Here is a 25,044-nt window from a genome sequence, read left to right on the forward strand (position 1 = left end):
TGTGTGTTATTGCAAAAGAAAGCATTTGAGGAAGTAAGCCTTGTTCCCGTAAGCCTAAAAATAATTTTCATCGATTTCAATGATTTTGCATTGAAACCTTCCTGTTTTTGCACCTTTCTTGATTGAAACAATTCACACAGCACTGTGGGAGTGGGAGTACTGAGGGATTGCTGCACTCTTTGTAATGTCAGTACTGAGGGAGCGCTGCACTGTCATAGAGACGGTACTGAGGGAGTGCTGCACTGTTGGAAAGTCATTACTGAGCGAGTGCTGCACTGTGGGAGGGTAGTACTGAAGGAGTTCTGCACCATCAGAGGGTCAGTATTGAGGGAGTGCTGCACTGTCAGAGGGTCAGTACTGAAGGAGTGCTGCACCATCAGAGGGTCAGTACTGAGGGAGTGCTGCATTGTCGGAGGGTCAGTACTGGGGGACAGCAGCACTGTGGGAGCATCAGTACTGAGGGAGCACTGCAATGTGGGAGGGTGAGTATTCAGGGAGTCCCGCACTTTCGGACGGTCAGTACTGAGGGAGTGCTGCACCCTCGGAGGGTCACTACTGAGGGCGTGCTGTGCTTTCGGATGGTCAGTACTGAGGTAGAGCGGAGTGTGAGGAGATATCCTTTCATGGCAAAGTTTAACTGGAATTTATTTAAACAGAGATTCTTGCACTGTGTGTTATTGCAAAAGAAAGCATTTGAGGAACTAAGCCTTGTTCCCGTAAGCCTAAAAGTAAATTTCATCGATTTCAATGATTTTGCACTGAAACCTTCCCCTTTGGGCACCTTTCTTGATTGAAACAATTCACACAGCACAGTGGGAGTGGTAGTACTGAGGGAGTGCTGCACTCTTGGAAAGTCAGTACTGAGGGAGCGCTGCACTGTCGGAGAGTCAGTACTGAGGGGATGCTGCACTGTTGGACAGTCGGTATTGAGGCTGTGCTGCACTGTCAGAGGGACGGTACTGAGGGATTGCTGTACTGTTGGAAAGTCATTACTGAGAGAGTGCTGCAATGTGGGAGGGTCAGTACTGAGTGTGCACTGAACTGTGGGAGGGCCGGTACTGAGGGAGTGCTGCACTATGGGTGGGTCAGTCCTGAGGGAGTGCTGCACTGTGGGTGGGTCAGTGCTGAGGGAGTGCTGCACTGTGGGTGGGTCAGTCCTGAGGGATTGTCATATGTTTGGAGCAACTGCCACAATTTGTTTTGCAATTTTTATAAATTTCATGATACATGTCTTGAATTAAGTAATAATAAGACCATCAAATCTTATCATTTTCTTACAAAACTAATTTAAACCTTTATTAATAGAAGAAATTATTTTAAATACATACATAGATCTACAAATTACCGCTATGATAATTTCTAAATCCCTTAATTAGTCTAACTCACAGTTATACTTTCATTCAGGCAACAGTGAGACACATAGATTTTAAAAAGCCCAGGAAAAGAAACATGATACCCAGAACATTCCAATTCAAAGTGAGAATTATTAACTTCAGTTTGCTGTAGAAAGCAGCTTGAGGCCTAGACGCTGAAGGCTTTTCACACTTGTTAGATATTAAAAATAGCTGCCTTGAGACGGAGAGCGGCTGCAGAATTCTGAGGTGCAAAGTGATCTAGGTGTTCTCGTGCATGAGTCACAAAAAGTTAGTGCACGGGCAGAGAATGTGATTCAGACGGCTAATGGAATGCTATCCTTCATTACAAGAGGAATTGAACATAAAAGCAAGGATGTTATGCTTCAGTTATAAAGGGCATTGTTGAGACGGTAACTCGAATACTGTGTGCAGTTTTGGTCTCCTTATTTAAGGAAGGATGTAAATGCGTTAGAGGTGGTTCAGAGGAGGTTTACTAGATTGATACCTGGAATGAGGGGGTTGTCTTTTGAGGAAAGGTTGGATAGACTGGGCTTGTTTCCACTGGAGTTTAGAAGAGTGAGGGGTGATTTGATTGAAGTGTACAAGATCCTGAATGGCCTTTACAAGGTGGACATGGAAAGGATGTTTCCTCTTGTGGGTGAATCCAGAACTAGGGGGCACAGGTTTAAAATTAGGCGTCACCCTTTTTGGACAGAAATGTGGAGAATTTTTTTCTCTCTGAGGCTTGTGCGGCTTTGGAACTCTCTGCCTCAGAAGGCGGTGGATGCGAGGTTATTGAATATTTTTTCAGGCAGAGGCAAATAGATTCTTGTTAGGTAAGAGAATCAAAGGTTATTCGGGATAGATGGGAATGTGGTTATTAAAACACAATCAGATCAGCCATGACCTGATTGACGGGCGGAGCAGGCTCGAGGGTCCGAATGGCCTACTCCTGATCCTCTTTGGATCCTCATTGTTAATGGAATCTCTTTGGATCCTCATTGTCTAAGGGATTATTTCTGATCCAAACCCCATATTGTTGTATTGTTGATTCCGATGCAGCATTGTAGACTGACTTGTCCCCAAGCTCAGCACTGACCCCACTCCAGCAGACACTGTGAAATACACTAACAAAGCGCCTCTACCCTGAGCTCTGCGTGTGTCGAGAGTAAAGACAAATATGCAAACTGAATATTGACACCTTTACACACGGAAAACTTTGCCTTCCTTCTCTCTTTCAGTTATCTTGCCATCTTATTGAAGTTTCGAGCATGGTGAGAATGGACAGGAAGTATGACGCTGAACAGCCTGTCTATTCTAGGAGCTGCTGTGTTGTCTTCATGGGAAATTCTCACTAAAATCAGCAAAAGACACAAATTTCAGGCCATTGCTATCGGAGTCCTAGTATCTTTTTCCAAATGGCAGGAAGTGACTAGTGGGGCACCGCAGGGATTGGTGCTGGGGCCACAGCTATGGACAATATATATTCATGATTTAGACGAGGGGACTAAATGTAATGTCTCCAAATTTGCCGATGACACAAAGCTGGGTGGGAGGGTGAGCTGTGAGGAGGATGCAGAGATGCTTCAGTGTAATTTGGACAAACTGAGTGAGTGGGCAAATGTATGGCAGGTGCAGTATAATGTGGATAAATGTGAGTTTATCCATTTTGGTAGCAAAAACAGATAGACAGATTATTATCTGAATGGCTATACGTTGAGAGCGGGGAATGTGCAATGAGACCTGGGTATACTCATACACCAATCGCTGAAGGTAAGCATACAGGTGCAGCAGGCGGTAAAGGAGGCAAATGGTATGTTGGCCTTCATAGTGAGAGGATTCGAGTACAGGAGCAGGGATGTCTTGCTGCAATTATACAGGGCCTTGGTGAGACCACACCTGGAATATTGTGTGCAATTTTGGTCTCCTTATCTGAGGAGGGAAGTTCTTGCTATAGAGGGAGTGCAGCGAAGGTTTACCAGACTGATTCCTGTGATGGCGGGACTGACACATGAGGAGAGGTTGAGTGGGATCGGATTATATTCGCTAGAGATCAGAAGAATGAGGGGGGATCTCATAGAAGCCAACAAAATGCTAACAGGTTTAGACAGGGTAGATGCAGGAAGGATATTCCCGATGGTGGGGCAGTCCAGAACCAGGGGTCACAGTCTGAGGATACGGGGAATACCACTTAGGGCTGAGATGAGGAGAAATATCTTCACCCAGACAGTGGTGAGCCTGTGGAATTCGTTACCACAGAAAGTAGTTGAGGCCAAAACATTATATATTTTCAAGAGGATTTAGAGGTCACTCTTGGGGTGAAAGGGATCAAAGGATATGGTGAGAAAGCAGGAGCAGGCTATTGAGTTGGATGATCATCCATGATCATAATGAATGGTGGAGCAGGCTTGAAGGGCCGAATGGCCTACTCCTGCTCCTAGTTTCTATGTTTCTATCAGGATAGGCTTCATTTCCCATTTTTAACACTGTTTCTCAACTCATCCCATGAACCCCCTCAAGCTCGGTGACCTACACTGGCTCCCAGTACAGCAACGCCTCAATTTTAAGAATCTCATCCACAATTCCCAATCCCTCCATCCCCCCTCTATATTCCCTATCTCTGTAACCGCCCCCAGCTCCTACAGCCCTCTGAGATCTCTGCTCTCCTCCAATTCTGCTGTCAGACAGGGAGTCAGTGTATTTCAGTGAGCACAGGGGTGATGGGTGAATGGGACTTGGTGTGAGTTTGTACACTGGCTCACTGCTGAATCGGTTCCCAATCACAGCTCAATAGAAATGATCTTTCCAAAGACTATTAACCATAAATCTGTCCGAGCTGACGATTATATTACCTTGGAGAAGTGACAGGAGGATGTATGATTTCACGATCATTGTCCACTCCCAGATATCCATCAGATTCTCACTCTGAAGCTGAAAAAGAGAAAGCAGTCCGACAGCTCTCGAGAGATCAGAACTGCTTTTAGACAATTTCTTCACAGACTAATTTGATTCTCTGTGGGATGATAGGTGCTCTGCAGAGAGTTACAAGGCTTTAAAGAGAAAAACAATGGAGGACTTGCATTTCTATAGTGCCTTTCACCACCTCAGGACATCCCAAAGCTCATGTCTCTGCATTTCCCTCATCCCTGAAGCGAGATTGTTCTGTAAAACAGACTTGAGCCTTACACCCAGATCTCAATAATCAGTAGAAATCTTTCAAAGGCATCAATCATTGGATAAAAGGAAAACACTGTGGATGCTGGAAACCTGAAACGGAAACAAAAATACCTGCGAAATCTCAGCACGAATACAGCATCTGTGGAGAGGAACACAGTTGAAGTTTTGAGTCCATATGACTCTTCATCAGAACCAAGGAATTAGGGAAATGAGGTGAAATATAAGCTGGTAGAATGGGCTGGGACAGGTAGCGCTGGTAGGGGGCCAGAGATAGAGGGCCAGAGATAGGTGGAGGCAAAGAAGAGATTGCCAAAAATATCATAGACCAAAGGAAAAAGGGGTGCTGACGGTGGTGATATCATCTAAGGAATGTGCTTATGGGGACATTAAGGGTAGAAAGCAGAACAAGCTAGTGACAGATGGCCCTAGTGGGGGTGGGGTCGGGGGAACAGATCGAAATGCGCTAAAAGGTGTTGATTTACAAGACAGGACAATGAATTAGGAGCCCTCAGAACTCCCCCCATTATCACTGTCATGAATCACTAATTAGCCTAACATTCCTGTCTGCTCTTCAACACAGCTGATTGGCTAATCTTATTCAATCTGATAGGTGCACTTTATATCTTCATTGTCTAATGAATCTCTTTGGATCCTCATTGTCTAAGGGATTATTTCTGATCCAAACCCCATATTGTTGTATTGTTGATTCCGATGCAGCATTGTAGACTGACTTGTCCCCAAGCTTAGCACTGACCCTACTCCAGCAGACACTGTGAAACACACTAACAAAGAGCCTCTAGCCTGAGCTCTGCATGTGTCGGAGGTGCCGCTGAACAGGAACCCACACTAAACGCTGATGGAAAACATCACTTCCTCTTCTGCAATATGAACGATTTCAGCAGAAGAGGTAAAATGTTGCTGAAAAGGAACTTTCTTCATCATACCACAGAATCACACAGAACAGCAGGAGGCCATTGAGGCCATCTTGGCTGTACCAGCTCTTTAAAGGAAGCACACAATTGGTTTCAATTCCCCTCTCTTCCCCCATCACCCATCAAATTTTTCCTCTTCCAGATTAAATCCAAATTCATGAATATAAATCCCCTCAGATCGGAGTAACCATCATTTAGCAGGCAGGTTAAGTTTTATTGTGCACAGTGAGTTGTTGTGATCTGGAAGGTGCTTCATCGGACGTTTTTATCCCTGATTTTCTATTCAACCTTTTACCACCCGCTCCCCCCCCCATCCATGCTGACCTGCATAGGCTCCCAGTCAAGCAGTGCCTCGATTTGAAGTTTCTCATCCTCAATTCCCAATCCCTCCATTCCCCCTTTCATCTCCCTATCTCTGTAACCTCCTCCCACCCCTACAGCCCTCTGAGATCTCTGCTCTCCTCCAATTCTGCTGTCAGACAGGGAGTCAGTGTATATCAGTGAGCACAGGGGTGATGGGTGAATGGGACTTGGTGTGAGTTTGTACAGTGGCTCACTGCTGAATCGGTTCCCAATCACAGCTCAATAAGAATGATCTTTTACAAAGACTATTAGCCATAAATCTGTCCGAGCTGACGGTGATATTACCTTGTAGAAGTGACAGGAGGAAGTAAGATTTCCCGATCATTGTTCACTCCCAGATATTTCATCATTTTCTCACTCTGAAGTTCTGAAAGAGAAAGGAGTTAATGAGACCTCAACTCTTGTCCGACAGCTCTCGAGAGATCAGAACTGCTTTTAGACAATGTCTTCACAGGCTAATTTGATTCTCTGTGGGATGATAGGTGCTCTGCAGAGTTACAAGGCTTTAAGAAGGAAAAACAATAAAGGACTTGCATTTCTATAGCGCCTTTCACCACCTGAGGACGTCCCAAAGCTCATGTCTCTGCACTTTCCTCGCCCCTTGAGCTAGAAAGATGTTCTGTACAACATACTTGAGCCTCACCCCCAGATCCCAATATCAGCAAAAATCTTTCAAGGCATCAATCAATGAAATCAGTCTTTATGAAGTCACACCATCAACAAAGGACGGTGTTGGTCGTGGAAGTGAATTCCAATCGTTCCGTTACTTACCCAGGACCTGTCCGACTGCTCGCTTGGGGAGTAACTGCCCACACGCTCTGCCTGGGCTGAATGACCTTTTCCTGTGCTGCTCCGTCTTGGTATTTAATCAGAAAGGTTTGATGTGTCACTGTGAGTCAAAAAGAGGAAGTGGTCACATAGTGAGGAAGCAGCTAGTTTTTTGAGTTTTTTGAAGCTGTTAACCCTTTGCGTTCTGGACTTGTGATGATATTTCTCCTCAAAAGTGAAAAGTCATTGACCAGGAATTTCCCCTCTGGGTCAATGGGTTTCGAACCCTCTCTCTCTAAGTGAGAAGGTTGTTTGTTCGAGATTCATTTGGAAAAAATCATCCTGACAAACCAGACCGGCTCTCGGTGTCAGGACTGAGAGTGCTGCACAGTCAGATGGTCAGTACTGAGGGAGTGGTGCACTGTCAGACGGTCAGTACTGAGGGAGTGCTGCACTGTCAGATGGTCAGTACTGAGGGAGTGGTGCACTGTCAGATGGTCAGTACTGAGGGAGTGCTGCACGGTCAGACGGTCAGTACTGAGGGAGTGCTGCACTGTTAGATGGTCAGTACTGAGGGAGTGCTGCACAGTCAGACGGTCAGTACTGAGGGAATGCTGCGCTGTCAGAAGGTCAGTACTGAGGGAGTGATGCATGTTCGGAGGTCAGTGCTGAGTGAGAGCCGCTCTGTCGGAGGGTCAGTGCTGAGGGATTGCTGCAGTGTCACAGGCTTAGTACAGAGGGAGTGCTGCACTGTTGCAGGCTCAGCACTGAGGCAGTGCTGCACGGTCACAGGTTCCTTACTGAGGGAGTGCAAACCAATCCCATTAGTCCAACTAAATTCGTGACAACGGTCTAACAAATTGGCGACGAGGTGAAAAAAAAGCAAGAAAAATTAAGGAAGGAAATCAAGGGAACTGAAATCAAGCTATACCTTGCACAGTAATTATAAGTAGAATTTCCATCCTAATAACCTAAGCAGTCCCCTCGAAGCATGCCGCAGATTGGAAGAGTTCATCCTTTTCCCAAAGGTAGGCGATTGGTCTCATTATGGTGAACTCCTCGTGTTCTTTTTCCAAATGTGTAACATTGATGGGGAGGAGAAGAGGCGAGCGATCCTCTTATCCACGTGTAGGAGTAAGCATTAAGGATTGATGCGAACTTTAATGCCATCTGGTGCCATGGATTCGAAAAGTTTTGATGAACTTGTGAACCTTGTGAAGATTCCTTACCAGCCCAAGCCCTCGGTAACGATGCAACGTTTCAAAATTAACTCAAGAAATAGAGTCGGTTAAACAGGAAAAGGAGGAGGCCCATTCAGCCCCCAGGAGCCTGATCCACAGGAACAGGAAGAAGCCATTCATCCCGTTGAGTCAGTAATACAGGAACAGGAGGAGGCTCATTCAGCCCATTGAGACTTTTGCACAGGAAAAGGAGGTGATCCATTCAGACCCTTCGAGCCTATTACACAGGAACAGGAAAGGCCCATTCAGCCCCTTGAGCCTGTTACACAAGAACAGGAGGAGGCCCTATCAGCTCCTCGAGGCTGTTACACAGGAAGAGGAGGAGGAACATTCAGCCCCTTGAGCCTGTTACACATGTACAGGAGGAGGCCATTCAGCCCCTCGAGCCTGTCACACAGGAAGAGGAGGAGGAGGAACATTCAGCCCCTTGAGCCCGTTACACAGGAACAGGAGGGGGTCATTCAGCCCTTCGAGCCTGTTACACAGGAAAAGGTGGAGGCCATTCAGCCCTTTCGAGCCTGTTATACAGGAACAGGAAAGGCCAATTAAGCCCCTTGAGCCTGTTACACAGGAAGAGGAGGGGGCCCATTCAGCCTCTTGAGCCTGTTACATAGGAACAGGAGGAGGCCCATTCAGCCCTGTTGAGCCCGTTACACAGGAACAGAAGGATGCCCATTCAGCACCTCGAGCCTGTTACACAGGAATAGTTGGGGGCCCATTCAGCCCCTCGAGCCTGTTACACAGGAACTGGTGGAGGCCATTCAGCCCCTTGCATGTGTTACGCAGGAACAGTAGAAGGCCATTCAGCCCCTCAAAACTGTTACACAGGAACAGGAGCGGGCCCATTATGCCGCCATAAGCCTGAAACATAGGAACAGGAGGAAGCTCATTCAGCCTCTTGATCCTGTTTCACAGTAACAGGAGGAGGCCCATTCAGCCCCCTGGAGCATATTACACCGGAACAGGAGGAGGCCCATTCAGCCCCTCGAACCCGTTACACAGGAATAGGAGGAGGCCATTCATCCCATTGAATCAGTAACACAGGAACTGGAGGAGGCTCATTCAGCCCCTTGAGTCTGTTTCACAGGAACAGGAGGAGGCCCAATCAGCCTCCTCGAGTCTATTCAACAGGAACAGGAAAGGCCCATTCAGACCCTTGAGGCTGTTAAACAAGAACAGGAGGGGCCCATTCAGCCCCCTCGAGTCTGTTAAACAGGAACAGGAGGAGATCCATTCAGGCCCTCGAGCCTGTTACACAAGAACAGGAGGAGGCCTGTTCATCCTCTTGAGCCTGTTACACAGGCACAGGCCCATTCAGCCCCTCCAACCTGTTCCACAGGTACAGGAGGAGGCCCAGTTAGCCCCCTCAAGTATGTTACGCAGGAACAGGTGGAGGCCATTCAGCCCCTTGAGCCTGTTACACAGGAACACGGAGGAGATCCATTCGGCACCCCCAAGCCTCTAACATAGGAACAGGAGGAAGTTCATTCAGCCCCTTGAGCCTGTTACACAGGAACAGGAGGAGGCCCATTCAGCCCCTCAAGCCTGTTAAACAGGAACAGGAGGAGGCCCATTCAGCCCCTTGAGCCTGTTACACAGGAACAGGAGGAGGCCCATTCAGCCCCTTGAGCCTGTTACACAAGAACAGGAGGGGCCCATTCAGCCCCCTCGAGTCAGTTAAACAGGAACAGGAGGAGGATCATTCAGCACCTTGAGTCTGTTACACAGGAAGAGGAGGATGAACATTCAGCCCCCTTGAGCCTGTTACACAATAACAGGAGGAGGCCATTCAGCCCTTCGTGCCTGTTACACAGAAACAGATGGAGATCATTCGACCCGTTGCATGTGTTGCACATGAACAGGAGAAGGCCATTCAGCCCCTCAAGCCTGTTACACAGGAACAGGATAAAGCCATTCAGCCCCTTGATTCTGTTACAAAGGAAGAGGAGGAGGCCCATTCTGCCCCTTGATCCTGTTTCACAGGAACAGGAGGAGGCCATTCACCCCATTGACTCGGTAACACAGGAACAGCAGGAGGCTCATTCAGCCCATTGAGACTGTTGCACAGGAAAAGGAGGTGATCCATTCAGACCCTTCGAGCCTATTACACAGGAACAGGAAAGGCCCATTCAGCCCCTTGAGCCTGTTACACAAGAACAGGAGGAGGCCCTATCAGCTCCTCGAGGCTGTTACACAGGAAGAGGAGGAGGAACATTCAGCCCCTTGAGCCTGTTACACATGTACAGGAGGAGGCCATTCAGCCCCTCGAGCCTGTCACACAGGAAGAGGAGGAGGAGGAACATTCAGCCCCTTGAGCCCGTTACACAGGAACAGGAGGGGGTCATTCAGCCCTTCGAGCCTGTTACACAGGAAAAGGTGGAGGCCATTCAGCCCTTTCGAGCCTGTTATACAGGAACAGGAAAGGCCAATTAAGCCCCTTGAGCCTGTTACACAGGAAGAGGAGGGGGCCCATTCAGCCTCTTGAGCCTGTTACATAGGAACAGGAGGAGGCCCATTCAGCCCTGTTGAGCCCGTTACACAGGAACAGAAGGATGCCCATTCAGCACCTCGAGCCTGTTACACAGGAATAGTTGGGGGCCCATTCAGCCCCTCGAGCCTGTTACACAGGAACTGGTGGAGGCCATTCAGCCCCTTGCATGTGTTACGCAGGAACAGTAGAAGGCCATTCAGCCCCTCAAAACTGTTACACAGGAACAGGAGCGGGCCCATTATGCCGCCATAAGCCTGAAACATAGGAACAGGAGGAAGCTCATTCAGCCTCTTGATCCTGTTTCACAGTAACAGGAGGAGGCCCATTCAGCCCCCTGGAGCATATTACACCGGAACAGGAGGAGGCCCATTCAGCCCCTCGAACCCGTTACACAGGAATAGGAGGAGGCCATTCATCCCATTGAATCAGTAACACAGGAACTGGAGGAGGCTCATTCAGCCCCTTGAGTCTGTTTCACAGGAACAGGAGGAGGCCCAATCAGCCTCCTCGAGTCTATTCAACAGGAACAGGAAAGGCCCATTCAGACCCTTGAGGCTGTTAAACAAGAACAGGAGGGGCCCATTCAGCCCCCTCGAGTCTGTTAAACAGGAACAGGAGGAGATCCATTCAGGCCCTCGAGCCTGTTACACAAGAACAGGAGGAGGCCTGTTCATCCTCTTGAGCCTGTTACACAGGCACAGGCCCATTCAGCCCCTCCAACCTGTTCCACAGGTACAGGAGGAGGCCCAGTTAGCCCCCTCAAGTATGTTACGCAGGAACAGGTGGAGGCCATTCAGCCCCTTGAGCCTGTTACACAGGAACACGGAGGAGATCCATTCGGCACCCCCAAGCCTCTAACATAGGAACAGGAGGAAGTTCATTCAGCCCCTTGAGCCTGTTACACAGGAACAGGAGGAGGCCCATTCAGCCCCTCAAGCCTGTTAAACAGGAACAGGAGGAGGCCCATTCAGCCCCTTGAGCCTGTTACACAGGAACAGGAGGAGGCCCATTCAGCCCCTTGAGCCTGTTACACAAGAACAGGAGGGGCCCATTCAGCCCCCTCGAGTCAGTTAAACAGGAACAGGAGGAGGATCATTCAGCACCTTGAGTCTGTTACACAGGAAGAGGAGGATGAACATTCAGCCCCCTTGAGCCTGTTACACAATAACAGGAGGAGGCCATTCAGCCCTTCGTGCCTGTTACACAGAAACAGATGGAGATCATTCGACCCGTTGCATGTGTTGCACATGAACAGGAGAAGGCCATTCAGCCCCTCAAGCCTGTTACACAGGAACAGGATAAAGCCATTCAGCCCCTTGATTCTGTTACAAAGGAAGAGGAGGAGGCCCATTCTGCCCCTTGATCCTGTTTCACAGGAACAGGAGGAGGCCATTCACCCCATTGACTCGGTAACACAGGAACAGCAGGAGGCTCATTCGGCCCATTCAGACTGTTGCATAGGAAAAGGAGGAGACCCATTCAGACCCTTCGAGCTGTTAAACAGGATCAGAAGCAGGCCCGATTAGCTCCCTCGAGTCTCTTAAACAGTAACCGGAAAGGCCCATTCAGCCCCTTGAGCCTGTTAGACAAGAACAAGAGGGGCCCATTCAGCCCCTTCGAGTCTGTTAAACGGGAACAGGAGGAGGTCCATTCAGCTCCCTCGAGCCTATTACACAGGAACAGGAGGAGGCCCGTTCAGCCTCTTGAGCCTGTTACACAGGAACAGGCCCGTTCATCCCCTCCAACCTGTTCCACAGGAACAGGAGGAGGCCCACATATCCTCCTCGAGTATGTTATGCAGGAACAGGTGGAGGCCATTCAGCCCCTTGAGCCTGTTACACAGGAACAGGAGGAGGACCATTCGGCCCCCTCAAGCCTGTAACATAGGAACAGGAGGAAGCTCATCAGCCCCTTGAGTCTGTTTCACAGGAACAGGAGGAGGCCCATTCAGCCCCTCGAGCCTATTACACAGGAACAGGAGGAGGCCCATTCAGCCCCCTAGAGCCTGTTACACAGGAACAGGAGGAGGCCCATTCAGCCCCTCGAGCCTTTTAAACAGGGACAGGAGGAGTTACATTCTGCCCCCCCAAAAAAAATCCTGTTGCACAGGAACAGGAGGAGTCCCACTCAGCCCCTCAACCCTGTTACACGGGAACAGGTGGAGGCCATTCAGCCCCTTGCCTCTATTACACTGGAACAGGTGAAGGCCATTCATCCCCTTGAGTGTGTTACAAAGGAAGAGTAGGAGGCCCATTCAGCCCCTTGATCCTGTTTCACGGGAACAGGAGGAGGCCATTCAGCCCCTCGAGCCTGTTACTTTTGAAAAAGGTGAGGCCCATTCAGACACAGCCTTGGAACTCAAAGGGTTAACAGTTTGCTTTCACACTTTGACACCCATCACCTCCCATTTTGACTCACAGTGACACATCAACCCTCTCTAATTAAATACACAGAGGGAGCCGCACAGGAAGAGGTCATTCAGCCCAAGCAGAGCGTGTGGGCAGTTACTCCCCAGGCGAGCAGTCAGACAGGCCCTGGGTAAGTAACGGAACAATTGGAATTCACTTCCACGACCCACACCGTCCTTTGTTGATGTTGTGACTTTATAAAGAGAGATTCCAATGATTGATGCCTTTGGAAGATTTCTACTGATTATTGCGATCTGGGTGTGAGGCTCAAGTCTGTTGTACAGAACATCTTTCTAGCTCAAGGGACATGAGCTTTGGGACGTCCTGAGGTGGTGAAAGGCGCTTTAGAAATGCAAGTCCTTCATTGTTTTTCTTTTTTAAAGCCTATTAACTCACTGTAGAGCACCATTCATCCCATAGAGAATCAAATTAGTCTGTGAAGACAATGTCTAAAAGCAGTTCTGACGTCTTAAGAGCTGTCGGACAAGAGGTGAGGTCTCATTCACTCCTTTCTATTTCACAGCTTGAGAGGGAGAAGCTGATGAAATAAATGGGAGTGGACAATGATCGGGAAATCTTACTTCCTCCTGTCACTTCTCCAAGGTGATATCATCGTCAGCTCGGACAGATTTATGGTTAATAATCTTCTTGAACTCTGATTGGGAACCGATTCAGCAGTGAGCCACTGTACAAACTCATACCAAGTCCCATTCACCCATCACCCCTGTGCTCACTGATAGACACTGACACCCTGTCTGAAAGCAGAATTGGAGGCGAGCAGAGGACTTGAAGTGTTGTATATGCTGCAGTAGGTTACAAAGATTGGGAGCGGAGTGTGGAGTAGAGGGGTTGGGAATTGAGGATGTGATTCTTAAAATTGAGGCTTCACTTGACTGGGAGCCTATGTATCTCAGTGACTGTTGTGGATGCGGGGTGGGGAGTTGAAAGGTTAAATAGAAAATCAGGAATAAAAACAGGGGGATGAAGTCGATCCCGATGTTAGAACTCCAATAGCCATTTCAGAAATTTGTGTCTTTAGCTGATTTTAGCCAGAATTTTCCATGAAGACAACACAGCAGCTCCTAGAAGAGACAGGCTGTTCAGCATCATACTTCCTGTCCATTCTCACCATGCTACAAACTTCGATAAGGGAGAAAGATAACTGAAAGAGAGAAGGGAGGCAAAGCTGTCTGTGTATAAAGGTGTCAATATTCAGTTTGCATATTTGTCTTTGCTCTCGACACATGCAGAGCTCAGGCTAGAGGCGCTTTGTTAGTGTGTTTCACAGTGTCTGCTGGAGTAGGGTCAGTGCTGAGCTTGGGGACAAGTCAGTCTACAATGCTGCATCGGAATCAACAATACAACAATATTTGGATCAGAGTTTGGATCAGAAATAATCCCTTAGACAATGAGGATCCAAAGAGATTCCTGAGACAATGAGGATCCAAAGAGATTCTGTTGACATTGAGGGTCGAGAGTTAAATATTGATACTTCTCTCCCCAATTAGACTGTCACAAGAGTGGAAAGGCGACACTCCACGAAAGGTGACAGCGCAGGAAGGTTGATGAGTACAGATTCGATGTCATTACAGTTATCCATCACATTTGGTAGAGTGATCAAGTGTCGGAATCTGGTATAACAGAACGTTTTGGAAAACATGGTCTATAGCCTTTCCCTCCAAGGATCACTGTCACGAGTTACCACGGTTCCGCCATCGGACCCGGCTATCTGGAGACCTGAAAGATGGCGACTGTTCCCTGATTATGAACATCAGACGGGAAGATGCTGGACCTTATTTTTTCAGAATAGAATTTGACAATGGTCGGAGCCATAACTATTACCCTGTAACCCAGCTTCACGTTTCTGGTAAGTGCTGAGTCAGAATTACTCAACAATTCACGTTAAACACTAAATGAGAAATAACACAAACTGTGACGTTTACCAATTAACACAAAACACAGCTTATTATAACACACTGTCTGATTCTCAATAACCTCGTGATAGCTTCCAGTTCATTCCTAAAGCAACCTCTAACACTCACTTTAACATCAATGATTAAATATATTGTCTGTGTCCAATAATGTTATCAGGTTATCCACTCCCATCGATCTCCCTCATCCTGCTTAAAAGTCTTCATTATTCACAAAAGAAAGATGCGCATTTCTATAGCGCCTTTCACCACCTAAGCATGTACCAAACCACTTCACAGAGATTGAGATAATTCTTGAGTTGACCTCACTGTTGTAATGTGGGAAGCACAGTAGCCAATTTGTGCGCAGGGAGCTCCCAGAGACAGCAATGTGATCAATAACCTGATCATCGGATTTAGGTGCAGGTCAGTGATTGTTTCAAATTGTTTCTGTCCTGCCGGAGACAGAATTAATTAACATTTTGCAGTTTTCTGACAAATGCTGAGTCTGTTCTCCCGGAGCTGTGAGCTGTTCATCCACCGTCACCCAGTCTGGTCAAATCAAGGGTCACTGAGTGAAAGTGTATTCAGCTGAGTGACAGAGCTTCAGCAAGTCTAAAAACAGACAATTCTCTAATGATCATCGTAATCTCTCAGTTTTGATATCATCCTTGTAAAAGTGCTTTCTCTTGTGGGACTGTGATTTCTATTTGTACTGATGCTTCACGTTATATTTCTCTAAAAGGATCCATTCTCTGTGTGTTAGATTTCACAGATAAACCCACGATATTCTCTACTGAAATTATTGCAGGAAAGCGTGTGGATGTAAGCTGCACCTTCAACACAACGTGCAATGGAACAGCAGCACCTGTCTTAACCTGGGACACTCCCACTGACCTACCTGGATCAGTCTCAAACACTGTCACTCAGCATGGCGTCACTCTGACCTATACTTCTGTTCTGACCCTGATCCCATCACTCAAACACTACGTACAAACTCTCAGCTGCAGAGTGAGATATCCAACTGTTTCATCGGAGAGGACCCTCATGCTACTGTCCTATTTATGTATGGACACCCTTCGTTCTACATTAGATGGAATAATATCCAATGTGTACAGTAAGATCCGAAGGGGCGCTCCCTCAGTGCTGGCCCGCTGACAGTTTGGCACCCCCACAGTGCTGACCCTCCGACAGTTCGGCACCCCAATAGCACTGACCCTACGACAGTGCCGCACTCATTCAGTACTGACCCTCCAACAGTGCCGCACTCACTCAGTACTGACCCTCCGACAGTGCCGCACTCCCTCAGTACTGACCCTCCAACAGTGCCGCACTCCCTCAGTGCTGACCCTCTGACAGTTCAGCACCCCCTCAGTGCTGACCCTCTGACAGTGCAGCTCGTCCTCAGCACTGACCCTGCGACAGTGCCGCATTCCCTCAGTACATACCTGTGACAGGGCAGCACTCTCTCAGTACTGAACTGAAGTGTCTGCCTGGGTTACGAGCTTTGTGGTGAAGGAACCTACGTTGATATCAGAACTTTCACATTCGCAGGATCTCTCAAAGTGCTTCACAGTCAATGTAATTTAACTGATTTTTATTTATTTTTAGATGCATCACAAAATCTCTGAATTACTTCTCTTGCTATGATGAACGCTTCATCGATCAATATAATTGAGGCGAATTCTGCAGTGATAATCTGCTCTGTCGAGAGCTTCCCATCTTCTAACCTGACGTGGCGACATCTTAATATCCCAATGAACAGAACAAGTTCCAACAATGAGCTGTGGTTGGCGATTCCTCACGTTACATCCAGGGACACTGGAGACTATCAGTGTGTGGCAGAGAATGAACATGGAGCAGTGGAGAGGTTCATAACCATCACTGTGGAACGTGAGTGTAGACAGAGTTCAACATCACTCACACACAGGCACACACACTCACACACACACACACACACAGACATGTGTGAGTTGTCTGTTCTTCCTGCGCTGCACTGGAGTGTTGCTCCAGATACTGTTCTGAAACAATGACGACATCAGCTGAACAAGACCGTGTATTGGACGAGCAGCCCCTGCACAGAGAATTGTAGGTTTATCACTCAATACCCCATTATTCTAAAGCAATTCTTCGACTGTCAAATCCCCGTGAACATCCTGATGATGTGAAAGATATTTTCCTTGTCTCTAGCCCGACAGTGTCTCCTCTGTTGGAAGGCTGTAATTACAGCGTGAGAGTTTACATATTCACATGTAGCAAGAGCAGAACAACACTCAGCTTGGCCTGAGAAATGACAAGTAACGTTCACGCTACACAAGTACCAGGCAGTGATCATCAACAAGCGAGAATCTAACCATCGCCCCTTTATATCCAATGAATTTACCATTGCTGAAACCCCCACGATCAATATCCTGGGGGAACAACTAACTGGACCGGCCATAAATACTGTGGCTACAGGAGCAGGTCAGAGGCTGGGAAGTCTATGGGGGTGAGTAACTCTACCTCCTCAAGGGCAATTAGGAATGGGTAATAAATACTGGACCAGCGGCACTCACTTCCTGTAAATGTACAAAAAGAAACACGCAGGCAGTGACCATTATAAATGTTGACAGAGGAACTTATAATGGGGAAAGATGCCCTGAAATGTACATAGACACCGAATACAGAGCGATGATACATGGAGTCTTGCTGTGCACTGTGCTTGCTCACGGTGAAATCTTTATTTGATTTCAGACGCACCACAGAATCTCTCAATTACTTCTCTTGATATGATGAACTCTTCATCGATCAATATAATTGAGAGGAATTCTGCATTGATAATCTGCTCTGTCGAGAACTTCCCAGCTTCTAACCTGTCGTGGCGACATCTTAATGTCCCAATGAACAGATCATGTTCCAACAATGAGCTGTGGTTGGTGATTCCACAAGTTACATCCAGAGACACTGGAGACTATCAGCGTGTGGCAGAGAATGAACATGGAGCACTGGAGGGGTTCATAACCATCATTGTAGAACGTGAGTTAAAACAAACTTCAACGTCACTCACACACACGCACACACACTGTCATACATGTGCAAAGACACCACACAGTAACACACACACATACTCAACTCACACACACTCACATGTGCACACACATAGACACTCACAGATATATACATACAAATGCACACACACTCACTCATGCACAGATGCACACACGTGCACATACATACTGACGCACACACCCAGATGCACATACAGATGCACAGACACATACAAGGAACTCCCCAAGGTTTTACAACAGATGGAAGAGAATCCTGGGCACAGGAGTGGACAAGTTCATTCTACATTGGTACATGGTCCCCAGGACCCTGTTTAGTGAAGCCAGTCTTCCACCCAACAAAGTGTCCACAAGACACTCTAATTGAGAAACATTCAGTGCTGATTTACAAGACAGGACAATGGATTAGGAGCCCTCAGAACTCCCCCCATTATCACCGTCATGAATCACTAATTAGCCTAACATTCCTGTCTGCTCTTCAACAAGGCTGATTGGTTAATCTGATTCAATCTGATTGGTGCATTTTGTGTCCTCATTGTCTAAGGAATCTCTTTGGATCCTCATTGTCTAAGGGATTATTTCTGATCCAAACCCCATATTGTTGTATTGTTGATTCCGATGCAGCATTGTAGACTGACTTGTCCCCAAGCGCAGCACTGACCCTACTCCAGCAGACACTGTGAAACATTCTAACCAAGCGCATCTAGCCTGAGCTCTGCATGTGTCGGAGGTGCCGCTGTGTTGGGTTCATGACCTTCACAGTCCGTTTCACTGAGTTTCGGTTAAAGCTGAACTGGAACCCACACAAAACGCTGATGAAAAACATCACTTCCTCTTCTGCAACATGATCAATTTCATCAGAAGAGGTGAAATGTTGCTGAAATCGAACTTAGTTCATCATATCACAGAATCATATAGAACAGCAGGAGGCCATTCAGTGACCCAGAAAACTAGTACAGAGACAATGGGCTGAGTGGCCTTTTTCTGTGCTGCTTGATTCTGTGGTTATCTAATTTTTAACTGTGCTGCAGATCAGAGAAAAGAGGAAGCAATAAACTTTCTCACCGTTCTACACAGGTCGGATTGTCATCTCTTTATTTTCAGCCAGTTTGCTCCTTCTTGTGGTTTAGTGGTGAAACTGTGCAGGAAGTGTGAGTGTTGGATTGTAGGTCTGTCTATTCTGACTGCTGCTGTGCTCTTGGTGACTTCTCAATTACATGAGGGTCTCTGAGCTCCTCCACCACCAAGGATCAAGAAGGGAATTCCAAAGACTCGGGCCCATGCAGCTCAAGTCTATACTAAGGGAGTGCTGCACTGCCATCGGGTCTGTACTGAGAGACTGCTGCACTGTCAGAAGGTCAGCACTGAGGGAGTGCTGCAATGTCACTGGGTCAGTACTGAGGGATTACTGCACTGTCAGAGGGTCAGCATAGAGGGAGAGCTGCACTGTTGGAGGGTCAGCACTGAGAAGGTGCTGCACTGTCAGAGGGTGAGTCCTGAGGGAGTGCTGCACTGTCATCGGGTCTGTACTGAGGGAGTGCTGCACTGTCAGAGGGACAGTTGTGAGAGAGCGCTGCACTCTTGGAGGGTCCGGACTGAGGGAACGCTGCACTGTAACAGGCTCAATTCTGAACGTGAGCTTCAATGTCTTAAGAAGATTCTCGGCACTGCCCAAGATACCGCCTGATGTCTGTGCCCCAACAACATCATGTACATGGCGAGAATATTTCATTCTGTATCTGGGCAGCAAGACAGCTTTGATATGGCACCACCTCTGGCAGGAAAATGTAACTACAATGTGACATGTTTACATGGAAAATTTATATTATAATGATGGGCACAGGAATTCATATGATGAGGAAAACATGAGATCATGAAATAATGTCTTTGAGTCAAGAGTTTTGCATGGCAGTTTAATATATAAATATACAAAGAACATCCTGAGCATTTAATCAATTGTGTGAATAAATGTAATTTTGTTCATATTCCAAAGGCTTCTTACTTTCTATCGCAGCATGAAAAAGGTGCAGCATTCAGAAAGCACATCCCAATCAGATAACCAAGTTGAGCGACGTCACATTTCTGTTCATTCCGATTCGACCATGTTGGCTGCACACAGCCAGACAATGCCGTGGTTATGATGTGTCCACACAGCAGGACTGGGGAGCACCAGGTATAAGGAAAAGTTTCAGCTTGCTTCGGAGGAGAAGGAGAATCTCTCGTTCCAGGTTTCTCTCCGTACATTAAGAAGCAGGCATGCCGATGTTTTATTGCACTCTGCCTGCTGATGGGACTCCGCTTGGAAATTGCTGTTTGTGCTGATGGAAAGACTAAGCTTTTCATAAATCGAGGGATTGAGTACAGACACGGGGAGGTTATGCTGCACATTTATCAAGCTCTGGTTATGTCACAACTAGAGTATTGTGTCCAGTTCTGGTCACCTCATTTTGGGAACGAAGTGAGGGTCCTTGAGAGGGTGGGGAGGAGATTCACCAGAATGGGTCCAGGGATGAGGGATTTTAGCTACAAGATTGGATTGGAGAAGCTGGGGTTGTTCCCCTTGGAGCAAAGGAGATTGAGAGGGGCTCTGGTCTAGGTGTACAAGATGATGATGGGTTTAGATAAGGTAGACAAAGAGAAGCTGTTGCCATTAGTTGATGGTACAAGGACTGGGGGACACAGATTGAAGGTTTTGGGTGGGGGCATGTGATGAGGAACTTTTTTACACAGCGAGTGGTAATGAGCTGGAACTCGCTGCCTACGAGGATGGTGGTAGAATTGGAGATGATGAACGATTTCGAAAGGAAATTGGACGGACACTTGAGGGAAATAAACGTGCAGGGATACGGGGATAGAACGGTGGAATGGGACTGACTGGATTGCTCTGCAGAAAGACAGCATGGACTCGATGGGCTGAATGGCCCCCTCCTGTGCTGGAATAACTCGATGATACGAAGGTGATTCTAACCAGGACACTGACCAGTTTCATTGCAACTTAACCCAACATCGCACGTTATTTGTCTGCAATGACTGACCAGATTGTTGCTGTGCAAAGCTTTAATCAGTCTGTCGACTTCCTTTAACTGTTTGTCCCTCCCAGACACAAACGCCAGCGATTGTGATAACCACAGCCACAAGGAATATCACAGCTCGTATTCCCAGGATCAGGATCACGTGCAGAATCTCTCCTCCACTGTCTAGAGAACACAAAGAAAGAAATCATCACTGATTCTCCGCTTTCAATCTCTCACTCTGGCTGAACATTCAAGCTTCATATCACTGCAACATTTGCTGTAATATTGACCCATCCACTGGGATTCAATGTGGAATGAATGTTTTCATTGTAAACACTCTAAGAGTGGACAATCTGAACTTTCCCCTTAGCGTGGAACATTGGTGAGAATGGACCATTGTCCTGTTTGACTCCCTGTCCAATGTTTCTCTCCATCGCTGTGTACAGGATTGTCTTGTAGAAAATTCTAGAAACGTTTAGTGCACGGTGGAAATCCATCTCGGACGCGTGTGTGAATTGGGCAGGATCGCGGCCGACTCCCCCACGGACTTACACACCCCGGTTAATAAACAGTTCCAATCTTTACCCAGAGAGAGGAGAGAATGTGGAACTCGCTCCCACAGGGAGTGGTTGGGGTGAATAGTATCGATGTATTTAAGGGGCAGGAGGGTCGGTAACCAGAGGGACACAGATTGACGAACTGGAGGGGGAGTTGAGGTGATTTTGTTTTGACACAGCGAGGTGTTGTGATCTGGAAGGCGCTGCCTGAAAGCACGGTGGAAGCAGATTCAATGGGAACTTACACAAGGGGAATTGGATGGATACTTGATGAAGGAAGATGGTGGAAAATGTGGAGTGGCGGTTAGAGGGTCTGATTGGATAGATTATTCAAAGCAAAACAAAAACAGAATTACCTGGAAAAACTCAGCAAGTCTGGCAGCATCGGCGGAGAAGAAATCAGTTAACGTTTCGAGCCTTCATGGCCCTTCGGCAGAACTGCAGCATAGTTTCAACAAGGGAGAAATATAAAGTAGCTTTTAGCAGATTATTCAAAGACCTGGCACAGGCATGATGGGCCGAATGGCCTGCTCCTGTGCTGTATCGTTCTCCGCTTCCATGATCTCTCCCCCAGTCAGTAACCACTCCAGATCCCTCTTGAAGGTGACAGAGAATCAGCAACCACCACACCCGCTGACAGCACATTCCCGAGGATCCATAATTCCTGGGAAAAGATGAACTTCCCAACATCCAGCCTATTCCTGATTCCTGGATAGTGTAAACCTTGCCCGGAGCACGGATGAAATTTTTGAAAACTGACATCATATTTACTGCTTGATATATAATTTAATTCCGATGAACTCACAACATATGTACACAATTTGGAAGTGATGTTGGTTCGAGCTTGGCACAGTTTGAGAAGCTGGGAGACACAAGGATTAAGTTCTGCATTGCCACCACTGGTGGGAGGGTGTAAATTCAGTGTGACCTTTACATAGGCAATCCCTATGATAAACAGGGGCATTGGACAGAATGGAAATTGTGAGCGCTGGAAAGGTGAGAACATGATGTAAGCTTTTCACCAACAGGAATTCCCTTCTTTAACCTCTCCACCTCTCTCTTACTCTCAGATACATACATGGAATTTTACACAGAATCACGCAAGAAGGGGTTAGGACAGGTGACTGGTCAAATGGTTAGATTTCAGGAAGCTTCTTTAAGGAGGAAAGAGAGAGTCGGAGAGGCAGAGAGTATCTGTGGGTGTCGTTGTGCATGTGAGTGTCTGTAATGGACTTTGTAATTTCCATATTCTTCCATAATTATGAATGGGGACACAGATCCCAGAATCCAGGCCAACTCTCCAGTACAGTACTGAGTGAGGCCAGGTAATCCACAGGGAAGTGCGTGCATGTGTGTTTGTGTGTGTGTGTGTGCTCATGAACGTGGGATTGTGTGTCTGCTTGTCTATTTAGGTCTGTACATTTGTGTGTGTTTTTGTTTTTGTGTGGGTGTGAGTTATAAAGCTATTGATGCGTATAATATTATGCAAAATATTTTTCTTTTAAAATAAAGGTTTAGCCTGTTGATGTGTCTTAGTTGGATGAAAGCCAGCTAGTCTGAGTCCTTTGATATGTGCTAGTTTTGATATGTAAGAGAGATAACGTGCAGTTGGAATTTCTTGAATCGATCATTCAAGAAGTGGGGTGAAGACTTGACGTCTTTCTAGCAGCTACCAATCAATATGATTATATTAATAATGAAATTGATATTATGAAAGGGGTTTCATTAATAATAAGTAAAGTTCAAAGAGGCTGGTGAGACAATGAGAATTTGAATTCAATCAGTGGTGGTAGGTATAACTTCAGTAGTTGTCGGGTGTGCAGGGCAGAGACAATGTAAGATCAGAAGCTACCAAGCAAGGTATTATAATTATATTACTAATGAAGTGGGTGCTATGAAAGGGTTTTATTAGTTTGAATGGTTTAGTTCAGAGGTTATTGATACAATGAGAATTAACATTCAATCGGGCTGGTGGGTAAAACTTCAGTAGTTCTCGGGTGTGCAGGGCAGAGGCAATGTGAGATGAAAAAGCAGCTGCAAGCCTCCAACTGGCTCAATAGGAACCAATGAAAGAACCTCATTTTGAATTCATAAGGTGAAAATACTTTGCCCGGTGTCTGGTTAAGCCTATGGGTTGCTATTGACTTAATGGAGATTAGTTTGGGAATTTGTTAAGTGATATGAGAATAGTAATTTGTAGCCATATATACATCTATTCTAACCTGCATAAATTAATAAAATGTTTCCTTTAGTTTAATGTAAAACCTCAAGAACTGGGGGTCTGATTCCTGCATTTAGAGTCGCATCTCAAACATAACACTTAAAAACATAAGTTATGACAGTTGTTTAAAGTTTCCCTCTAGGATTTTTAAATAACTTCGCTCAACCAACTGCATCAGACATAACATTGTGATTTTTCTATGTGTTAGAATGTGACATTGATGTTGATGTCTGTGTAACTCATATTCCACAGTGATGTTCATGAACCCCTCCACTGCTCCATGTTCATTCTCTGCCGCACACTGATAGTCTCCAGTGTCCCTGGATGTAACGTGAGGAATCACCAACCACAGCTCATTGTTGGAACTTGTTCTGTTCATTGGGACATTAAGATGTCGCCACGTCAGGTTGGAAGCTGGGAAGCTCTCGACAGAGCAGATTATCACTGCAGAATTCCCCTCAATTATATTGATCAATGAAGCATCAATCATATCAAGAGAAGTAAATGAGAGATTCCGTGGTGCATCTAAAAACAAATAAAGATTTCACTGTGAGAAAAAACACAGTGCACATCAAGACTCCATGTATCATCTTTCTCTGATGTCTATATGCACTTCAAGGCATCTTGCCCCATTTAAAGTTCCTATATCAACATTTATAATGGTCACGGCCTGTTTGTTTCTTTTTGTTCATTCACAGGATGTGGACATAAGGATTTTAGTGTGAGTAAGCACTGTGCACAGCAAGACTCCATGCAATATCTCTTTGTATCTGATGTCTTTATGCATTTCCAGGCACCTTTCCTCAGTATAAGTTCCAATGTCACATTTATAATGGACACTGCCTATGTAAACTGTCACGCTGCAGGAGGATTCTGCCACCAGTAGAGGTGCTGTTCATCTAGAGTGAAAGGAACTTCCTTTCACATCCTCAGGATGTCCCCAAGGGCTTTACAGGCAATGAATTGTATTTGATCGATGGAGCACTGAGGGGTAAATCTACAATTCTCTGTTCAGGAGGTTGCTCATCCAATTCAGGGTCTTGTTGATCTGGTGTTTACATTCCTTTAACACAGAATCAGAGCTGATACTGAGACTCCAGTTCAGCCCTGAAATAGGAGATGGAGCTCACTTTGGGGTGCGTCTTTGTGTGTGTGTGTCAGAGCATGTGTGTGTATATGCATGCATTTGTATGTGTGTGAGTCTGTGTTTATGTGTGTGTGAGATTTTGTTTGGTATGCGTGCCTTTGTGTGTGAGTGTGTGTATATGTGTGGTCGTCTTTGGGAGTGTGTCTGTGAGTGAGTGTATGCATGCGTGTTTGTGTACGAGAGTGCATGTGTCTGTATATGCGCTCATTTTTATGTGTGTGACTGTGTGTTTGTGTGTGTGTGTCTGAGATTTACTGTAGTATGTGTGTGTTTTTGTGAGTGTGTTTGTCTGTGTGTGTGTGTGTGTGTGTGTGTGTGTTTGTGTGTCTGAGTGATGTTGAAGTCTGTGTACACTCGCATTCCACACTGATGGTTATGAACCCCTCCACTGCTCAATGTTCATTCTCTGCCACACA

At 46.5% G+C, this 25,044-nt stretch overlaps 1 protein-coding gene and 1 pseudogene across 38 annotated transcripts in view; one reads left to right on the forward strand and one right to left on the reverse strand.

Annotated features, from left to right (window-relative positions):
- The window catches only part of LOC144671591 (uncharacterized), a 320,132-nt gene that overhangs the window by 128,652 nt on the left and 166,436 nt on the right, over positions 1-25,044 (reverse strand). The window lies entirely within an intron of this gene.
- Positions 13,181-15,803, forward strand: LOC144671540 (sialic acid-binding Ig-like lectin 13; annotated as a pseudogene). Its single transcript, XR_013573944.1, has 3 exons — positions 13,181-13,230; positions 14,244-14,602; positions 15,412-15,803. The product of XR_013573944.1 is annotated as a sialic acid-binding Ig-like lectin 13 (transcript).

The sequence above is a fragment of the Cetorhinus maximus genome, chromosome 33, assembly GCF_964194155.1.
Source record: "Cetorhinus maximus chromosome 33, sCetMax3.hap1.1, whole genome shotgun sequence".
Taxonomy (NCBI): Eukaryota; Metazoa; Chordata; class Chondrichthyes; order Lamniformes; family Cetorhinidae; genus Cetorhinus; species Cetorhinus maximus.